Here is a 23,074-nt window from a genome sequence, read left to right as displayed (position 1 = left end):
CGTAATTACCGCAGTCGTTACTTCCAATTTTTATCCTTCTCTTTCTTTTACAATCTATCTTTTGCAACGGCCAGCAAAGAACAAGAACGTAATCACAGAGGAGATTCAAGAAAATCCCACCCTAGATTAAACGCAAATAATCCGCTCTCTAACCAAGAATTCTCCTCATATTCTTCGACGCTTGAGTAAGTAAATCGAAGTTTCTCTTACGTTGTGACATTTTTTCAACGCTTGATAACACGCCACCATCTAAAGCGATTATTTCGAGTAATTAACGCCAAGTCTTAGCTCGCGCTGCTTCTAACAAATATACGTCGGGAAGGCATTAGAGAAATCGATGTTCTCACGTTAGACGAAATGAATCACCGTTGACAGGAATCTCGAGCATCGCTGGCAGTTTGTGCATCGTACACGGTCTATCGATGCTCTTATCTCCGCACTGGTATCGCTTAGACGGCGAGCACAGAGAAGCGCAGGTTTAGTTCGAGGACTATCACTATCATCCTTTCGAAACGACACGGCCACGGCCATTAGGCTAATTACAGATAAACAGTTGCACGTATTGTCTTTCGTATCAGCAGGTGGGAACAGGATTGTACGTGTAACTCGTACAAAATTCTATATTTCATCTTCTATAACTTTTTATGCTATAATAAGAATTGTACGCACTAAATTCTTTCGTAACGATCATAAAATAACAAAAATAGAATGCGAACGTTCCGACATTTACTCTTCATATATATAGCTAGACTTGTTACAAATTTAACCGATATAATCAAGGCAGTGGAAACTATAATGAGACGTCGTTATAATGCGATTGAAATTTCTAAATGTCTTATATATAACATACGATATGGACATGTACATTTTCTAGGGTAAGTGGTCAAATATTTTCGTGAATCAGTAAATAATTGCCACGCGGCAGTCGTCCTTTTGAATTAATTATAGAGACAAGAGTGATATACCAACTATATGGCTTTACCCTGGCTTTTTACATGTTTACCCCGATAATCGTGAGCGTGTTCAAACGTCGGCTAGAGTATCCATTGGCCATCGATCGACGAGCAAAAGATCGTTAAAACGGAATTAAGAGAAATTATAATGATAAAGGGAACGCTTGATCGCACCGTTTCCACGCTTTTAATTACGCTCGTAACGATGGATTGCTGGACGAACGGAAACGAATCTATATTATTTGGAGAAACTCGATTACGTGCGGAGCGAAATCATCGTTAATTATTAATCAACGCAATTTTGTAATGCACCCGTGATTAGCGGCGATTTAACGGAACAATGGAACGACGTCCAACAAAGGAATCAACGTTTACTGTTTGCAAATCGTAGTTTCGTGCGTTAGGCGATTTCCTCGTTGAAAAGGGAAACACAGATACGGTAGATGAGAGGCAACAAAAAAAAAACAGGACAACAAAGAAGTTTAATTTATATTGTCTGCAAGAATGGAAACGAGAAAGGGATTAATGCAAATTTAAACGAGCGGTGATAAGACCAACTATTAGATTAGCCACGTATACAAGTAAACAAGCATTGTTCTCTGATGATACGAGAACGCGACTGTACCATTACGTGTTCTGGCGTCAACGAGGTGCTTATTGCTGGCGACACGTTTGCCACAACAGGCGCGTTAGCGGGGAATTACAGAAATTATTAAAGTGCGATATGTTACTTGTGTACGTTTCTTTAAAAAAAAAAAAAGACTCGACAAAAGATATTCGATAGAACACACGTAGTCGACGTGTATTAAATTAAAGAGATTTCAAGAAAAGGTTCAGTGAAAAGAACTGTTGGTTAAACAACTTACTGACTTATTCATTATAAAGTTCTTTTGAATTTTTTGATATAAAATGTTTGATGACATCAAATAAGTACATAATCATAAAGGACAGTAAAAGGAATACTTTCTATTTGATAAATGTATAGTGATTCAACACTTCTGTGTACACGACAAACTGTTTTCGGAGAAAAAGTTTGTACGACATATGACATAATGCTACTACTATCATGATCACATCAGTAAACTATGAAATAAATTCCAAAATATACAGTGGTTATAAAAAGTATTTGTACATAATTGTATTTATTACAGCGTTTACGATTTCGATCCATCAAACACTGCCCGGTTACGTTGTGTTTCCGTAAAATTCTGTGTCACAAACTGCATTGTGCTTGATACAGAGACTATGCTACTTCATCCTCACATTTAAATTCGAGGAGTTTCTCACTCGAAACTCTACTGAAGCTTGATGGAAAAGGGTCGACGTCTGCCGGGTTGTTCGTTAACGAGCGCTCGAGACCTGTCTTTTTAAATTTTTCTAACTAAAAAAAAAAGTTACAGCGAAATTAGTCTCGTGTTTTCTAAACAGAAAATATTCCTTTCACAATTCTATGCCACCTTTCGTTGTATTAATCAATAATTCTCTGATACTGTATATATTTGGAAATACAATGTGCATCGTATAAAATTGTTAACGATATTTCAAATTTTTGATAACGATATGTTTGAAAATAGATGAGAATTCACGTTTGAAGCTTAAGAGCGCAACCATCATTATTGTTGTATTAGTATTGTCTCTGAATGGTATACGATCGAATTTGGATAAATTGCGGCGTATCAATATTTTTGATGTGCTTGTCTGATCGGCGAATGTCAGGAGACACAGAATAGCACGAGTTCAAAGCGATATTCATCCAAGTGAAAATCGGCTGAAAGCTTGAATGACGGTTGTGCGTACCGCACCTCGATTCGTGCTGTGATTAATAGTCAACGGCGTAACGTGTAGGTACATGCAAGCAATGGTTTTCACAAAACGCGAAACCAGCGTGAAACGTCCTTGTACGGGTTTCTCCTCTGTAAAATATCACTTGAAACGTTTGCTTCGCTTTGCAATGATTCGTCTTTCGTTCGACTGTTCAAACGCTGCTCGTCGAGTTTTGGCATTGTCGTTTGTCACATTCGAAAATGTTCCAACTACGTACAATATACAATGTACCTTTGGCCAAGTTTAATATCGAGAAATAGTCCATTTACTTTTTAAATTCTAAATCATGATTCCGAGTTTGTACATTGAAAGCAGTGCACGTTATAACATTAATATCCTCTGTAGACAGAATTTATTCTTCTTTTTGTGATAGATAAAGGATTGTAATTAATTACAATTCGAATAAGAATAAAAGAAAATAAAATATAAAATGAACATAGATATAATGGCATGTAACTACTGTATCTGATAATAGTGTGTAAGTGCTATGTATTTAAATTACAAACCTTCATAAATAATAAATTTGAGTTTCGCGTATAAAGCTTGCACGTTGTGCCTATTAATCACAGAGTATTTACTCTGTTTAACATGGCTGTAGCTAGATTCATGAGAGCAAGAAAATTATAATTAATCACAGTTCTATAAGAATGGAGTAGAATACAATTTTTTAAATATAATACTGTGTAAGTTCTTATAGCGTGTAACTATTACATATGTAATAGAATGTAAGTTCACTGACGCTTAACTTCCAAGCCAAGTAATAAACCGACTTCGTCATCTAGATCTTGCACGTTAAAACTGTTCGTTGAATATTTCCTTTGGTCTCACTATAGTTAGAATTTAGTCTCGTCATACAAGAAAGAAGGTTATAAAGAACTAAAGAATAAAGTAAAATAGAATTTTAAACTATATAATAGTGTATAATTTTAGTGGCGTTTATCTTCCAAACTTCTCTAACTAGTAAATTTGAATTCGTGAATGTATAACTTGTATGCCATAATTATTCACTCATTACGTTTTTAACCTTTCTAAAGGCAGACTTTGGATTTTTGTAAAAGGAAGAAATATTGAAACAAGATAAAATTACGGAAATATGAATAGAATATTGTATAAGTTACTGTGGTGGAATGTAACCGCCATATAATAGTATAGAACTCCAACGATGTTTAACTTCCAAACTTCTTCGTATAATAAATCTCAGTCTCTGGATCTAAATCTTGCACGTTATAACTACTAATCGTCGAGTATTTCCTTCAACCTTGATTTCTTTAAGAGAGAAAGAGAGAAAAAAGATGTAATTAATAGCAATCTTCCAAGAACAAAGTAAAACGAAATTTAAAAAATAGTCTAACACGAATAAAAGAAAAATGAACAAGTACGAATACTATGCAACTTCCAAGTCACGTAGCGTTATGATGGCTTTAACCACGTCTTTATCGTGTCTTTTAAAGTTAACGACCGGTGATCTCTGTTGGAATTTCACCGTAAGTTAACGTGGACGAGAAAGGAAGGGGGAAAAAGATGAAGAAGAACCCCGAGTGTTTTATGCTCAGGGCTCAATATTGAGACATACGATAAGTGGAGAGTAAAATTATAGGGAGCCGGTGATCGTGATGTAACGTCGGTGATTTATTTCCGTCAACCGACCGATTTCAGCTACATGCCTTCCGGTGGGGTAGGATTAATAGCGGGAGATTAGAAACTCAATTATACGTGACGTCCCGAGTTTCGTGTACATGAGCCGTGTAATAATATTTCAGCCTGAACACCGGATAGATTTTTTCTGGGGAAAACACCTTCTCACGCTGAGTGATTTCCCGGGCAAATTCGATCGTCCCGCCATCGTTTCTGTATCGCCAATACACGCGAATAAACACGAAATACACGGTTTGTCGGAAAAGCAACAAGGTTACCTATGTATTAATTGGAACAGTGATCATATTTATCAAAATATGGATCAGAGGAGTAATGGAGAAAAATTAAATATCAATATTTATATAATTAAACGCATAACGTTGGAAATGAAGTCAACAATTGTTAGATACCGTTTGCACACCAATTTCATGCTAGATGAATACGATGACAAAATTACAAAACTCGTGTCAATGAAATCAAAATAAAACGTAATGCGTAGTGCAAAGGTAGTTAAAAAAAGAATCGATATTTTTATTTTTTAACTAGACTATGTACAGCATCTTCCATCTATTCATCTCGATCATATTGCATTATATTATATTGGTAATCGATGGTAGCTAGATATCAAAGGTCCTTCGATTTTAAGACTTGAAATGTCGCAAGTAATTAATTAGGATATGATAGACGACAAATTTTAATGACATTCATTTACCTTAAATTACTTTTTTTGTTTCCAAAGAAACCTAACGGCACCTTAGAGATTCGTTTGACAGCAACTGGCCTTTGCATCTTTGATCTCCAGACTACTCTTCCAAGAGTAGAGGCAAGATTTTGTCAAATATTTGAAAATAATCGCACAATTTTGATCTTTTTGTTCTATCCTAATATACGTAATCCTGTTCGATTATCAGCTAGAGAACGTGATCGATATTCCAAAAACTATTTTTGCGATAGAATAAACTTGCAGAATGCAACGGCGGGACCGGAAACGGTTAACGTGTACGCGGTACGGAAACACAAGTTACCTGTGGTCGGGGTTTCGAGCGGAGAGGACACAAACGGACGTGTATGCGTGCGGGCGAGCGAGTGTGGGCGGTTAGCGACAGCATCGTACGCGGATTCCGTTTAAAATGCCGGCAGTATTTAATTGATGGGCGGGGTAGTAATCGACGATCACCGATTGGTCGTGCAACGGGTTTAATATTAATTACTGGAGTTTGTTCCATGGCGTTACGAGAGTTCAGCGCGCGCACGGAATTAAATCTGTATTTCCGTATGTCGAGCACCGGAACTAGACGTTCAGTTTTTGTTTCCGACTTGTCGTTCATGGTTGCTCAAGTGTCATTTAATTACGTGTTACGTCAAAAGATACTTTCATTTCTGTTACAACATTCGTGGCTGATAACTTGATCGAAATCTCATGACAAAAGGTCGTAATTTTCTGCGATTAAGATAAGAATTTGGAGAATTCGTTCTCAAATATCGTATCCTCTGCGTCATTTATTGTCACTTAAACCGCGGATCATTATGTATTTGTAGGAAACTCTGTATAAAGTGCAACAATATACAAAATATTTAAAATATTCGTTGCAATTTGTAAGCTGAAGGATGGATATTTCTATTTGGGTTCTATTTATTTAGTTCTATTTATGATTGAATGTGGTCTGTCTGCTCTAATTTTTTAACTCTATAATTATAGAAATTTTTATTTAGCTATGGAGTGACCCGATTTGTAGGTACAAATAAATACAAGGTATTGATTTTTCCTTATACTCAACCGACAATTGGTCCACCAATCCCCTGTCGTACATAATTTAACTAGTATTGTTAATAAAATGTCACGACTTATAGGATGCCAGCATTCATAAATACCGTTATTTAATATCAACAAATTTGGTAATAAAGCAAAGGAAATTATACAAATAAATTGTACAAGTTGTAAATTCCCCAATTGTCCTATTTGATGAAATGTTGTAAAATAGCGAGATATTAGTAATCCATAATCTGTATTTCGTGACCTACTAATTGCTATTATTATTAATTGGCAAATTATTATGCATGAGAAACCTGTTCATACTGTGACTACGAAAAAACATAATATTGTGTCATCAGCTATTAATGTATTACATATTATCATGTTTCGTTTTTTCCCCCTGCTCTGTTAAATTAAAAGATCGGGCTCGATACGTCGCGCATTATTTGAGCAGATAACTTTCAGACAACTATTCTTTTTTCCTTTTTATAAAAAGAAAAGAAAAGTTCGCGGATCGTGGCGAATAGAAAAAGTGGTATCGAGAACTGGTGCGTGCGTGTCCATTTCGCGCGAGGACATTGTTTCAAACACGTCACGCGTGCATTATCTTCGGTACACGATGCCCGCGTACATATGTGTGCTTGAAAGAGTAGACGTTTGTACGCATTCATAATACAGACATTTGCAGAATGGACGTCCACCGAACGGACAACAGCACGTGAATGCCTATAGGACTTCTGACACAGAGCACACTTTTAAAATGGTACGATGAGAATAAAATAAATTATACAACCACGTTCCGATTACAACAAAGTGTTAATTTTACCGAAACTTGGTTACGTGTCTTTGGTAATTGTAAAGAAAGTTATAAATCATCGTTTCCATTTGGTAGTTATAGCGTGAAACAAAATTGTTTCGAGCAGTATTTGAGATTTTCGTTAGAACGTGAGATGCATGGCTGTCCGAGAATGTACTTTAGTTAAAGGTGTATTACTCTTCAGTATATTGTACAAAAATATAGAAAAAAGAAAACACGGTACATAGTAAATATTTTACTTTAACCAATTATGCTAACGAACGCGTCAAATTATCAAAATTTTTAAATCTCTCAAATCCTATCTAAATTCCGGAATTTATATAAAATCCCTGGAGAAACTTCACGATTATATTATATAATTTTTCCCAAATACAACCCCGCGGAAAAACCTGATTTCGAGGTAGTTTCGCAAAATTTCCATTTACCAGGCTCCCTTTGCCAGTTCGGATATTCCCAGGCCCGTTAAGATACGAATTTACAATCGGTCACGAATTGTGCTTATTTATGCAGGATTCAAGTGTTTGCAGACACATTTGCGCTCGCCATATCCAAGAGCTATAGATTCACCCCATGTGCACCTCCGTATATACCGCCGAGCCGATGGATATTAATCGTTTTCCATCGATATATCTCGTTCCCTTCGCACCCTATTCGTATCGCACCCTTTTCGTCGTCGCATTGCCTGCACCCTTCCCCCTTCTGAAATATGATTTTGCATCGACGGTTTCCCTTCATTCGTGATGCTGTTTCATTCATAATAGACGAGTAATTAACGCATCGATGAAACTCGTCGTCATCGTCGTTGTTGCCGTCGCGTGTTCCGCAGGCCGAAAAGAGTGACGTGCTTTCAAAAACGATCGAGTGATAGAGGAACGGAAGAGAAGTAGGAGAATCAGAGTGCGACGAACTGAGGCTGGTATAGAGGATTAATCGAGTCTGGCTGGGAAGAGGAAGGGGTGGAAGAGAAAGAGAGAGGAAGAGAGAGAGAAAAAGGAAGACCGGGACAGAAAAGGGAGCCGGATAAGCAGCAGAGGGAGGTGAAAAGCGAACCGTGAATCAAGAGTGAAGAGAACCGTTTCTGAAAAGCTCGTGGCCGATCCACTTTCATCCACTTTCTCATCCAGCGCCATCGAGTGCATCAATATATTCGGAAGGACATGATTTACGACGGGCATTGTTCGCGGGACGTTTATCTGACTCCGCAAATCGTTTCGTGCACGGAACGAGTATCGGCGATTGAAGTTTACCTCGTCGAAAAACAAGAAGCTTCATAGGCCGTAGAAACTCTAAGGAGGGGGAAGAAAAAGTGACGGTAACCGGTAGAAATCGGGACTAACAGAGAATGGGGGAAACTGCTGTCATATTTCGGTCATCCAAGAGAAATATATATCAGCAGTAATAAGAGTATATATAGATACAAGTAGACGATGAAATGAAATACAAGCTTTCGGTTAGTATATCGTTCGCAAGAAATCGCATACTCCACAGATTCATAAAAGGAAGCAACGTAGCAGTATCATAGATATAGCGGTGAAACGGAGAGGGGGAAACAAAGATAAGCGTGGAAATTGATAGATGGACAAAGGAAACGTGGAATATTATTAAAACGGGAAAGAGGAAAAGAACTAATGAATAACGGTGTTTTTCCTTCCCGTAAAAGAAATAAGGAGTAACTGGCTTCCAACGGAGGAAAAGAAAAGAAGGCGAGGGGGGAGGTGGATGAAAGAGGGTGAAAGAGCAAAATCCTGGGTGAATAAACGCGGTCGTATATAAGCCCGTGATTTTCGCATTAACGATATGAAAGGAATATCGACTCGCTGTTTCTCGGTTATAATATACAGTATAATGGAGATTTATAGATGCTACGTTTAAACATACTTGTCATGTGAAACGAGCATTGCCTGTACTATGCATCCTTTACTACTAATTTCTCGCGCTTCGTGTCTGACGTAACCCGTCTGCTTCTACTTGTACTATATCCATTTTACTCTCTCGCGAGTTAGTACAACGACCGATCAATCACACTTTTTATAAAATCGTGTGTTCTATCCCGTTATAGTTAAACTGTTCGATGAGTTTAGATGTTAATCTGTTAGAGGAGAACACCATAAACTGAGATTCTTGGACATCTGAATCGAACGTGTACTTGAGCTTGATTAAGGGTTCCTCAACTGATAATCAATAGCAGGTTAATTTTCGAGAATTCCAAGTAGATTCAGGGTAACGCATCTGTTATCTAACTGTAATATCTACAGTTTACGTGATATGCAAACAGAGGTTAATAGGGACATCTGTATTTTTCCTACTACACAGACGTGTAATCTTTCTAGACTTTAATTGGTATGAAATCCTTATATTATATAAAAGTTAACTTAATGCATTTATTACGATTTACCAAAGTCCTCCACTAGATTGTATATAACAATGAAATAAAAAGTCAAGCTTTCCTCACGGATGAGTTATTTATGGGTTTAATACGTCTTTAACCTATTAATTTTTACGATTGTGTTTTGCTTATGTAAGCTGACTTCAATATTTCTTCAGCAATATTGTTACTTTTAGAAATATCTACAGTTTCGATGGAGAAAATATATATTTAGTAACAGTTATATAGCGATGAGTAAATACAGAAATATTACTTGTAAATCCAAATAACTGAATTATGAGAAGTTTCATTGTTTTTTTTTTATATAGTATAATACAGGATTTAAAGATATAAAGGATACAGGATTTAAAGATAGACCGGATTTATTGTACTTTAAAACATTTCGAATGTAAACTCGCTTTCAATTTTGTATTTTAAGTAACGATTACGAATTATTATAAATTAAATTGAATTTGATATAAAAAAACTCTCTCTTTCTTCTTTCATCTCTAAACCAATACAGAAATAGCTTTTTAATCCTACTGTTCTGTTTGAGTTTATACGATCCGAAATCGATATTATATTTCGATAGATATTATTAAAACATAAAGATGAAGCAAGGAGATTAGCATGGTTAAATACATTCGATATTCTTTTGTTTTTCAACAATATATCACGAAAAATTTCACTCAATAAGAAGATTAATATAAAAATTTAGATTTATCGTTTTTAAAAATTGTCAATTTTTAAACTTCTCCGGCTATATATATGCCTTTTAACACTTGCTAAATTGGTTGGAAATTAACTAAACCGTGAACGTATAAAAAATTGACGTAAAAATTAATGATTCAGCATGCATGTTACCTCGATCAGACCGAGTCCATCTCGCTAATCGAGTCTATCTTCTTGCCTGATCGGGTACAACGTTAGTTTAACGGGGAATATCGGGTAGCTTCGAAATAGGATACTAATACGTATTCCATGGTGGTTCATTATTCATACAATTTCTAAATATTAGCTAGGGTACAAGCGTACCGTGAACGTTCTTTATTTCAACGTCCGTTTAATCAGCCTACGTTTGAAACAATACATTGAAAATATCAAGAACAGTTATTGACACGACAAACTTAAGCGTAATAAATAATCGTCAAACAGACTTCTTACATTTAACGAATGCATATGACGGTTCATACCGTTTACCGTTTTACATATTGTTTCGATATTAATTAATTTAATTTATCTAATTAACGAATCGCTTAACTCTTTATAACTGGGGGCTGTGAAACATTTTCGCGTTAAATTATACGCGTATGAGGGAAAGTGACGAAACTTTTAATTTAACAAAATTGTGCGTAAAGATGAATTTTCATAGAAAGATCTGTAGGATTCGAGATGTTAAAATATATTATTGTGTACATATATATATTCATAAAGGCTTTGAGATTCATTAAAAGTAATATATTTAGTAAATACTATGCATATGAATTTTATATAGGGTGGGTCATGAAAGTATTTAAACATTCATAGAAACTTTTTTTATGAATATATCATATAAAACATTCTGAAATTCCATTAGCATTTTAATGAGATACGACTATCACCATTATATTGTGACTTTATTGGTAAAATTTAACACGAATCTCAAAACATACAATATAGAAATTACGAGATATTTACCATAAATATTTATACAGTGCGGAAGGATCGTCAAAATATACGAATAGAGCCAATTACTCACTGCCTAAATCCTGTACTGGATTGTACTATAGTCCTTATACATATATGCATTATCGAATTAGTTTCAAATTTCAAGAAGTTGCGTAGAACGTATGTTCATATGAACTCTCCGTAGTAAGTGCTTGAATATTTTCATGAACTACTGTATACTTACATTTATCCCTTTTCATAAAAATGGTACCAACATATAGTTTTCAGACAGTTCAAATTGAGATAATCTTAATCAGACAATTACCAATTTTTGTATTAAACGAATATTATTTTCATGATTGTGCACAATTCATTCATTAATAATGCAATTTAATTCATCGATCGTTTCTGATACTTTGAATTAACGTTAAAAATCGGAAATTGGAATATTTCATGATCTGCGAAATAAATCATTCATCTATTCCTCCATATTTTATAATTGTTCGAGAAAATATTAGTTCTCTATTAGTTTGCGAAGAAAATAGAATAGCGGTCAATTTTAGTTTAAACTTGGATATCAGCGGCCAGCAGCCGCCTGTGGCACTGCCACCGCACTTGGCAACGTACTGTCGTTTCTAAACGACACAACGTGCTAGTGGTCACCAACTAGTGCCTGTCTCTGTGTGCAACCACGAGATAAACCTGATTACTTCGTGGCATCAGAGAGTTCACCGGATACAGCCGCCCCATTGGCACGTGGTGATATTCTCTCGTTCCTACCGTGCGTGTTACACGCGTCGACAACGTGAACTGATTTATACCCGGCTAAAACGCGTTCAACGTCGCGCGTGCAAAGCTTATAATCATATTGTCAGCTTCCTCCTGCATTGTGCGTCTGTTTAATAAATCATGCTAGCTGTCTCGATTAAAACCACGCAAAAATTCTGCTAACCAAAAGCTACGTTCGTTCATAAATAAATTTTGCCTTGTAAACGTCACATCTTATCTGGCGGCTCGTAGTTGGAACAAGATTCGAACGAAGATTTAAAGTGATTCATAAAAGTATTCGAACACTGATCGTAGAAGGTTTTTGTGAATGTATTATGTTTTGGATTTATTTGAAACTTTGCTAGTGTGATGATGATATTCGTATCATGTCGTATGTCATATAGAAAGCTTCTATATAATATGATATACAATATATATTGAGGAAAAAGCTGCTATAAGTGTCCAAATACCTCCGTGAGCTATTGTGTCGTGTCAAATTATGTAGCGTTTGAAAATGCAGCAGGTATTTAGGTACGAAGTGAAACGAAATTGGATTTTATGAGATTTTTTGAAAATTTCCACGTGAAAAGAGATTTTGCATTCATCGACGTATTTAGTGATTATGAAGCATCACCGGAGATTTTTCGCAGCCACCGAATTAAAAGCTTTCACGGTAACAGACAGGTGTCAGATGTAGCGTGAAATTTTCTAAAGAATATTTCATACAACTTCCCGTTTTTATTATGGCTTACGTCGACACTCTCTGAATTTATAATACATATTTTAACCTTATCAGCTTTTCGTTTATTCGCCCGTGGCAACGTGTAATGCGAACCCACTTCCGGAATTCCTTTAACTACGACGTTTTAAGTCAAACTTATATGTTGATCGAGCGAAGGATAATTAGCGTTACTAAACAGTCTCTTCTGGAAGAAACCCTCCGACAAGTAGATCATATTTCGTTCATTATAGGATTAGTTAGTTCCAGTTTCCTACTAAATTTTAATCCGCATCAGACGGTAATACATAATACTGATTCGCCAGATACGTGAGTTTCGAATTGTCGACAATAGCTCGGCACGTCTCCAACGTATTAATACATTTTCATTGCCGGAATATACAAAGAGCAGAGGCAAAAGACAGAAACTGAAACCAGAGACACAGTAGGAAGCGGAGAAAGAATTTCGTACGACTCGTTTCGTAGAGTAATTAATATAGAATTTTTCTCTAAATCATTCACAGCCCGTACCGTTTACTTGGAAGCGAAGAGCTTCGTTGTCCAATGAACAAATGGTTAACGACACGTCGTATACCGATCTGCTCTTAACGGTGGTTCCTTTCGTCGTGATCGAACGATCGACCCAGAATCGAAATAATAACAGAACGGCTAACGAGGGTCCGCTTTCCCCCGTTTTCCTTTCCTTTACAGGGATGCTTTTCACGCTGGGCAGAACGTGACGGGCTTCCCTAACGTCTTTTCGGCCAGCTTCGATGCTCCCTGGCAAACTGCTTTTCCCTTTCCTGTCCATAGGAAGCTGCTTTCGTCCCACCTTTCTTCTTTCCAACCACCTCTTATCCTCGTCCTTCTTTCTCCCCCCTCCCTTTCCCATTCTCTCTCTTCCTTCGTCGTTCCTGAATTGGGTCGAGTGCATTTTGTACGATCTCAGAAAGCCGTGCGATAAGTCGTAAGACGTCGAGCGAGTTACCTCCTCTCTTTCGCGTGTTTCGCCTCCATTTCGTTACGTTTTGCATCGACGACGGTGCAGGAGGCGAAAGAGGGTGCGCGAGGGATGAACAGAGATCTATGTTTCTCGTTGGACGCGCGATTATTTCGAATACTATATTCCGTGACACATGGTTTTTATCCATTTACATCCTTACCAGACCCGCCATCCTCGTGCTCTTTCGAGCGGCTCCGTTTCGTCGGCGACTCATAAAACTGCGATCGAACTCGAGCTACGATAAAACGGTGCGAAACTTGTTTAATATCACGTTGCTCCGTACGATTCTCGCGCATCTAACCCGATTATCGGCCTTCCTAATGGGATCCGATTATATTCTTTTTAAATTGCACGTGTATAAAGCGAACGCAAGTCTAGGCAGTAGCTACTGTGTTTCGTTTTTCTTTTCCCCTACGTCGGACGTACGGCAGCGGTATTTTATTTTTACACACGACTGCACACTGGAAACAGCCCGAAGGGGGATTCACCCTTTTGTTGGCTTTCTGTTAACCGACGACTACCGACGACAGTACGTCGGATCGGATTTTACCGATTGTCTCCAACGGCGAAAGCTGCTTCTATCATGTGAACTCGACTTTACCTTTGACATCGGACATTATTAGTTGCCTTCCATGTCGTAACTGCAACCAGGAGAAGGAAACGACGTTCATTCAATTGTCCATGGGAGGATTGTACGGATAACGTTATGCGGGTAGGGGATTCTTAGCCATATGAAACTGAATAATTATCCGATCGGAGTATTACTGGTATTAGATTACGTGGCGATAAGTCAGTCTGCGTATCTTGATATTTTTACAATACTTTTTTCAGTAAGAGTAAAGAATCGATACGTGAAGCTATATTGGGATTTTCTCGCAGGATGATTTACCAGTTAATAATATTGGCGAAATAAGCTAGAGGTTGTATATAGTAGATTTCTCTATTATAATTTGATGAATTTAAAAATCGGAATTTGTAAAATTTGGTTGCAAAATTTTATTTGATTTATTATCGAATTTGTTATCGAATCGTTATATACTGGAGAGGTCAGGAGACAGAGCGATGAATTTCGCTTTTTATAAATGTTTTATAACCGTGATAGTTTTAATACCGGGTTATAATGATTAGTATTCCTTAGAAATAGAATTAACCTCGATGAAGTTCGATCGAGAAGTTTGGCTTTCGTGTGACTCATATATTATGTACCTGGGGGAAACTTGGTCGACTTCCCGACATGAAGAATTACTTTTATCGTAAGACTCTTAAATATTAAGAAAGGAAAAATAAATGACTACATTTTTCATTATGGAAATCATACAATCTTCATCTCACGAACGATTAATTCTATCTTTGAAGTTTTTTAATTTCTTATAATTTCGAATCAGCTTCTCCAAGATTGTGAAAGTCGTGTAATTGTACGATAACTTGATTTATTTCCTGATATTTCTAACACCGTGTGATAATGTTATTCAGTTTATGAATTTATTTGATCAAGTCTTAAATTTGGGATTATTAGCTGATCGATAGAATATATTGAAAGAATTTGCACATATCACGACAGAGAGTCCTTTACAGTTCAAAGTCTTTTAAAATTTACTTTTCTCATCTGCGATTCACTTCAGTTAATCTTTAAATAACGAAAATATGAGAAAATGTCGTGTAACATAGATATAGCAGGATAAATATATCAAAAACAGAAAAATAGGACGAATGTAGTCGCGTTATCTGAATCAGTGAGTATGTGTTATGCAGGAACTAATAAAATAAATAACGAATCCACATTCTTCAAGAAAAAATACTCCAGTGACGCTAGAATGTATAAAGAAAAGGTGATCGCACTTGGATATTCTTAGAAATTGTTTAATAGACGAAAAGCAATGTCAGATATTAATCGACCAGTTCAAAAGTTGAGATAAAATTAGAAACCACGAAGACGAGACGAGCTAGCATCCAGTTTAGGATATAGTTTAGATTAGCAATCAGGCTAACTAAGAAGCACTCAGGCTCCAACTTTAATTTAGTTGTGAGCGTTAATCAGCGTATTAAATAACTTTAGTAAAGCAGAATTTACTGCAAGATTAGTTTCCTCCATAAGAATATTGTGTCGTCTTTCGGAGAGATATCCTCAAAGATACCATACAAACAAACATTCGTAAACATTCCAAAAATCTGTTAAAAGACCTAGAACAGGAAATAAAATAAAATTCGAGCATAAAGAAATTTGCTTCCGAAATGTAAAAAAATGTATTTACCTATAGAAAGTTAACATGTCTTTTGTTTACCACCATGTATATATAATTTATATCACAAGAAAGAAATGTGAAAGCTCTTGGACAACTTTATCCAAACTTTCCATCGATAGCGCAACTTCTATCAAATTTATCCAAACAATACCGCATCGAATCTCTTCCATTTTCATCGTATCGGTTATCGAATCGAGAATCTCAAATGTTATCGTTCGCGCGACGTGAAAATCTCCCACGTGATAAACATCTTCGGAAGCTGTAAAACATGTTCGTTTATGACGATCTTCGCGACAACGTTTATCCTCGAAGCAATTTCAAACGGTACGCTTCCGAAAACGTTTTCGTTTAATCTCGTAAATCGCGGTGTTCATTGTCTCTTGTTCGTTAACGAACACAATATCTCACAGCGTGCGACGCGTTTCGCCCACGACTCGCGGACCAATATTTCCCACTGGCAGCTCGAAAGTATCGCGTTTACGAGGCAGCTCATGGAATTCTATAAGGTGTGTGTTCTTGTGTGGCTGGTAGTTTCGCGACTCGTTCCATTTCTCAACGTTCTTCTTGCCTCAAAGTGTCTGAGTCACCGCTTGCGCGCAACACTCTCCCTCTCTTTCTATTTCTCTCTTTCTTTAGCACTCGACGGTTATCGTTCTACAGTTTTATTCTTCCCTTGGTTTCAAGTTGCACGCTATCTTGCAGGGGTGTGTAATGATTCGGCATTATGTCATTCTGGTCGAGCCGGCGCAGCCATGTTGCCATCTAAGGGCGGTTTCCCTCTAACGTTTCGTAATGTCCGAGACGTAAACGTTTTCATGAAAGTCGCCGTTCTGACTCAGTATTTAACGATAAGTGTGAGAATGTTTGGAACGTTTTAATAGTAAATATGCATACTGCAGAAGTTTTTGTTACATAAGGGAAAATCCTTAATTTCTATGACGCGGATCAATTGTTTGCACACTTTGCATAACTTTCTGACATAATTGTTTTTTTACACATTATTTTATTTCCTCTAACAAAGTAAAACGATTAGTTGGTACTAAAACTGTCACTAAAACTTCTAACACAATTTACCCAACTCACTATTTTGTTTTATGGGCCCTTTGTCCATAAATCTCTTAAAGTATATAATCATTCTTAACGAAAAATAATATATAAACGTCGACGAGCGTGGAGTGTACGGTTGGTCACGTTCTACCCTCTTCTTTTCACACCCTAACTTCAAAATATCCTGTACTCCTACGCACGTTTGACGTTAAAACTAAGTCATTCGCGAGCAGCAATGAAAATTTCCACTCCCACAAAACGTCGAATTGTGGGATTAATTGGAGCATCTAATGCCGATAGAACTACGAAGAAATTCCTATTAATGATAATTAATAGCGAAATATTCACTTTTGGCGAGGCACTTATAATTAAATTATTGGTATATCTGGTCGATCAGATTATAACCGTATAAATTGGAATTATATTATGGATATGTGTATATGATTTGACACAGAGTTCTATTGGATTTTATTCGCTCGATTGTGATACGGATGCCGGGAAAATATCACTTTAAACGTTGCTGTTTTGCGGCGCTAGATTCTTAATTTTGGAACATGTGCACGCTTCCGAGAGGAACTGGGCTCGGTAATATCCATTTAAGAAGAAGGTCAGTCGAGAGTAAACCTTGAGACAGGGCAACTCGAGAAAATTGGCCTGCAACATGTGAATTGCAAAGCGAAAAGAAGTGTCATAATAACACTATGTTAAGGAGTTGGGCGCAAGATTGTTTGTAACTAAATAAACCTGAGTGGCATATACAAATTTGCTAAACGAAAAACGCAATCACGTGGTTTCTTTTTGTTAACAACAACTTCTTTCGAACAAGGAATTTTTAATGATCCAAAATTTCTTGAAAAGAAACAATTTTATTGAATTGATACAAGGAAGCTTTACGAAACTTGAAAGGTCTCTGTGAGCTTTGGAACTTTGAAAGGGGAGAGAAAGTGCACAGAAAATCGTACAAGTACGCTCCTACGTTTGCAACTTCTTACATTATGAAACAAATTGTGTAACGAAAAGAATTGATTCGACAATTTTCTACATAAAATCTTTCCATTTAGAAACACGTAATTAATTAACCCTCATACCTGTAGAAGGACCAGCGATACCGAGTCACGTCCCTTTCGACGCCATTTAATTTTTGTTTCAAGATTCACAATTTTGCGTAAAATTATAATCAAGCGACTCGTAACTAGTAAAACTTATTCGTAAAGTTTCATTTGTTTTATTATCAAACTTGTTACTATTATGCAAAATAATTCGATGCTAATAACTCGTAATTTATAACTTGCACAATTCCACTAACAATATTAGTTCCATTGTGTAAGAGGGTCCTGGTACACAGTTTTGTACAGATTCCCTCCGCAAGTACAGGCTTCTACGACTCACTTAACTGCGGTATCAGATCGAATTAACAAATTAAGTAATGATCATAGCAGAAAACGTGCTCATAGTCTTGGTCCCTAACGTTTCAGAAGTTGGTCGATCGTCTTATCATAGTAGTGGCGCGTTACGGAGCAGCTTGTACACACAGATAGATACAGAAAAGGGGATCGTGGACGAACGTCACTAACTCCAGAAGTAGTCCTCCTATCGCGGAACAGGAATCCGGAGATAGAGGGTGCCGGCGGGCAACCTTTTCTGAAAGTGGCACCTAAAACTTTAAATCTCGTATCTTACGCCTAAGACGCCGTACATCCCTAAATATTTTATCCCCTTGCTCTTTCGTCTCTCCCGTGGAGAAATGGTCGCTCTTTAAGTTATCTTTCCCTCTGAATTCATAACCGGACCGGTATTTCGGTATCCGTCGATGAAACTTTTCTTCGTAAAAAGGAAAACTCTTAACGGCTGGAACGGTTTTAAACTAAAGAACCATCCCACGGAATAACACGCCTCTCAACTGCTCGGTCTGTATCGTATATATCCCGCCATTTCTTACGACACGAAACTCCAATTGCATGTAGCTTTAAATTCATAAGCGTCTACGTATTCCTTCGGTCGACGCTTCCCTACCCAAGGACAAAGAAATGCTTATTAATTCCAGACGTCTCTCATTGTAATTTTGATACAACCATATAACAGGCGTCTTCATCAGCTTCAGAGATTTTGTAATTCTCCGTGTGATTTTCTCTTGTACCTTCCTCGCCTCGTTTCGTTCCCGAAACCCGTCTTGTTCTGTTCGAAAAACGACCCGTTTCTCATAGATTCTTCTTCGTATTTCCTTTCATTTATCGTAACTATAATTTTGAGTAATATCATACCATTATATGTATTACAATATTGTCCATTGATAAGGATTCATTAATAAGATACTCATTTTAGCAATTTGCTTTCATCGTATTGATATTTTATTTATCTGAGTAAATATCTTGTAATTTTAACTTTCCAGTCTTTGTAACGATTTATTATCGTACAATTTATATATGTAGATGCGAATGCTTAACCCGTTGTCGCATAAATTTGTCCACGTTTTATATTTACACATTTGTATTATTATATTTACATTTATGCTTATGAGCGAAAATGATTAATCCGTTTTACAAGAAGAAGCAATTAATAATAAATAATAATAAAATAGAATAGGAGTAAGGTATATCCTTCATAAGATACTATAGCTAGAATTCATAGATCAATAATTACAATAGGGTCACGTGCGTTAAACAGGAGTTGCTAAAATTGTAATCCTGATTCCTAGAATTCTAACAATAATATGGCAATACAGAGCAACCTAACGAAAGAAAATTTCATCGACGATCGTTCATAGTCACGTAATTCGCCATTAACGATATGCACATAGGCAGAACTGAAACCTACAACATTCGTTCCTCGTATACATCAAATCAATCTTCAACTATCGAAACTAAGTGTCAACTCATGGTAATATAAGTAACTCATATCGAAGCAATCTGAAGTGATGCAATATCGTGTCACGGATATCACGGTAGCGTCGATAAATTAGCAACACGGCACTCGATAAACAGTGCCTCTTAATTTCGCCCAATTAACCGGCGATACCACGGGAAATTGGTGTAACGAATGCCCCACAGGGGCGAGGGGTTACGAACTAGGGGGAGGAAACGGCGGAGGGGGATGAAGTTGCGAGTCGTTGAAAACTACGCCAGGTCCACGTTGTTCCCGAAGTAGGTTATTCCGAAGTGTTTCGCGTTTTCGAGTCGCGTTAATGCCACTCGCGAAAGGTGGTCCTGGCCCGGGAATTACGCCACGGACGACCAATAAGGGGTGCTGTTGATTACGCCAGGTGGCGGAACAACCGACATCTATGAGAGCCAAAGCGGAACAGGGCGGAGGTAAACCGAGAAATCGAAGAAGCTGTGTCTGTCGTACTGTGTTCGGCGCCGTGGCCTTTTATCCTAAGCAAACAGAATTTGATATTCTGAAATCCTGATTGTGTCGATCGAGACGAAAATCAAGAAAGACGTATGTGCGCGGATCGAGGACGGTGATCGGCAGAAAGTACGACCGGGAACCAAGGGAATGAACGCGGATGATAGAAATAACAGAATAAAGAGGAGGAAAGAGAGACGAGGGACAAAGGAATGGGAAAGCAACGAAGGGAACACCGTTACCTTCAGCGATAAACTCCGCCAGAGCGATCCTCAGGGAAATAAAGTTCCGGAATGGCTACGGAGAAGAGACTAAGCTTCGGACCCCCGACGCGTCGCTGTCGTCTTCTTTTCGCTTGACCTCTGACGAATAATGTGAGAAGCATCAACTGTTTCTGGTATTTTTCGTGCTGCCTCAAATATACGAGCGGAGGACGTCGCGCTTATTTCTTATCCTTTCTCTATTTTCTTCCTATCCTTCTGTCTCGACTTTGAGATCGTTATTTCGTTGCTTATGTAGCTTACCCGTCAACCTGCCCGTTTAATTGAGTCTTCTCAACGAGTGCAGTTCCTTTGTGTAACTTTTTGCTACCTTAGGCGTCATTGATTTAAGATGCAGGATATTTAGAAAGATTAATAGAGTCAGTTATGACTTCCTTTTTATCGTATACCTTTAATCTATTCGCATCTGAACGAGATACCTCGCAATGAGATGTTTATGCAGTGCTTCTGAGTGAGATATTTGCCTTTTAATTTTTCTCGTTGAATACATTTTTATGGAAATGAAAAGAAGAAAAGATTCACACGCGTGCACATTTTGGATCCATCGATTTACAGAGTCGCTTTTCTCCTTTAATTCTTGTTATCTTTCCAGTTATACGCTTTCGTTGCTTTCGTTTGTCATATCGTATTAGGTCGTTTTGCGAGTGCTATCGTTTTTTTTTTTTCGTTATTGATTTTCAATGAAGTATTGTTTCTCACCTATCCACACCGTATTGTTTTTAGCTATCTATTCCCTTGAGCAATATTTCATTTTTAACAGATGAACATTCCAAGGAGATCGGCAGAGTGGTGGGAGAATGAATGACAAGTGAAAATTCATATCACATATATTGGAAATACTGTATGCTTCATGAATTTCATAAAAACAGACATAAAGCAACAATGGCAACTAAAAATATTAAATAATTAACAGATATAAATGATTTCAGCAGGAAAATTTCCATCGATATCGAATTCTAGATCACAGAAATGTTATTTTACGAGGGATTAAAAAATATAGGCTCTAAATGGGAAATGATGATAGAATGCAAGAAATTCGCGTTTTATAATTGCCAAATTTTAGTCGAAAGGATGATGAAACTTATAAAACGATTTAATATTATATTTCATACCCTGAAATCATATATAGAAACCAATAAATTCCCAATTAAAAGCTAATCTTAATAACTATAGCATACATATGCTCTATATTCTGTATCAACTAGATTTTTATCATTAACCCTTGTATTTTTTATCGCTGTTCGGTTTATTCCACAAATTTTTACTTCCATTTATTTCATCAAATCTGACTTTTGTGCCACATCTATAGACAAAATATGATAGACAGAATATGAGACATCCCGTTGAAAAAATAATATATGCGTTATAAAGTGGTACGAAATATTTACGCTCATATAAGGGATTAAAACGAAAGAAGAGTTTCAGGGCATTATTAAATCGAACACCGATCTAAATGTTTTTCTCTCTTATTTCTACTTGCGATTACCGTTTCTAGAAATCCTGAATTTTATCCAATGTCGTTCACGAACGTCGTTACGTTCAGTGACACGAATAACAGGCCGGCTGGGTTCGTTTCACGTTCCTTCCTCGCGGTTCCCTAGCTCGGTACACGCGCCTGAAAATGGAAGTCGGATCCTAAAGTCGGAAAGCACAGCCGGTTGAAACGCGATTCGTCTGGTTGCGTTCATAGCCGGTTGATTCGAGACGGCTAGGCTGTGGAAATCGGTGACGACGAGCAATTTCGATCCTTGTCGAGTAGCGCGGAAGGGAAACCCTTCTGGCTGATTCAACCCCTTCCGGTGATATACGGTACACGCCGTGGCGAGTGTTTTCGGTTCATTTCGTATTAAAATTATAATACCATCAATCGTTACCGCATGAAATCGCGGCCTGGTCATTATTCGCGTTGGTTATCACATAACAGAAATTCAAAACCGATACCGCGTAATGCTTACTGCACAAAGGTGTGCGGGAGTGAGCACTTCGATGGTCGCATCGAATGCACTTGCACACATATACGAGTGCTCCGGTAATTACTACTCATTAAATTAATACCGGGCATTATGCATCGAAGAGAAATCGACCATGCGCCTCTTTTTCGCCGATTTCGCGGCGCCCCCGAAACGTGACTTATTGCACCGTGGTTTCCTGCCAGCCAGCTCGTTTGTTTCACACAAAAACTCTGCTATAATACGAATTCGAGGTGCGATTCCAAATCTTCTTCTATTTGTTTTCCTTTTTAATTCGTCATTAGCGACTCGGTTGAGATCATAGATCGTGCCTTATAATTTTTGAGAGAGATCGGCTCGTTTTATTGGATATTTTAGCTTAATTTAATTTCGATGTTTGATTCAAATTCTTTAAGTTGCTTTTTATAGAAGGGAAATTAATATTAGATTATAGTTAAGCAGTAGAGAATTTGTTACAGCGCAGGATAAAATGGTTCGCAATAATTTTTGTATTATACAGGGTGTCCGAGGTTTGAACGGCCAAACAATGTCAATATAGTGTAAGGGTCTAGATAAAAAAACAATGTTACATAAGTATAGGTCGTTTAAAGCTCTATTAAAAGGTCATAACAAAATTATGAAATACGGAGGGTACATATGCAAAGATAATTTGCCTATCGTGCTTAGCAATACAAAATTGACAACAGCTGAAAATAGAATTTATCA

General features: G+C 37.2%; 1 protein-coding gene across 5 annotated transcripts in view; it reads right to left on the bottom strand.

The window, feature by feature from the left end:
* The window catches only part of LOC117215733 (hemicentin-1), a 110,257-nt gene that overhangs the window by 61,679 nt on the left and 25,504 nt on the right, over positions 1–23,074 (bottom strand). The window lies entirely within an intron of this gene.

Source organism: Bombus bifarius, unplaced genomic scaffold, assembly GCF_011952205.1.
Source record: "Bombus bifarius isolate JDL3187 unplaced genomic scaffold, Bbif_JDL3187 scf7180000009790, whole genome shotgun sequence".
NCBI classification, from domain to species: Eukaryota; Metazoa; Arthropoda; class Insecta; order Hymenoptera; family Apidae; genus Bombus; species Bombus bifarius.
This window is presented reverse-complemented; position numbering and strand designations above follow the sequence as displayed.